The sequence below is a fragment of the Wasmannia auropunctata genome, unplaced genomic scaffold (assembly GCF_000956235.1).
Source record: "Wasmannia auropunctata unplaced genomic scaffold, wasmannia.A_1.0 LD336116.1, whole genome shotgun sequence".
Lineage (NCBI taxonomy): Eukaryota > Metazoa > Arthropoda > Insecta > Hymenoptera > Formicidae > Wasmannia > Wasmannia auropunctata.
The window spans coordinates 3,854,932-3,855,353 of NW_012026774.1; positions in this window are offsets into that span (position 1 = coordinate 3,854,932).

The window sequence follows — 422 nt, forward strand, 5'->3', positions numbered from 1 at the left end:
AGTTCTAATGCGGAAAAACACTTTTGTGTCTTTGGGACATTCGCGTGCTCTTTTTTTACGACAGGGTCTAATGATGATGATGACCCAAGATAAGTAATTCCGCACTTGCAAGAACAAGTTTTTCTCAAAAATACAAAGGAGACTCTCGATTTTTTGCCGAGTTCTAATGCGTGTTACCCCTTGCGGACAAACACTTTTGTGTCTTTGGGACATTCGCGTGCCCTTTTTTACGACTGGGCCTAATGATGATGACCCAAGATAAGTAATTCCGCACTTGTGAAAACAAGTTCTCCTCAAAATGTGGAGGAGACTCTTGGTTATTCTATCGGTTGAGTTTCTCAGTATAGTTGCTCTGTGAAAATGAATGAAGCGGATAAACCTTGTTTTCCACCGATTGCACGTCTTATTCGGAATCGTGAACT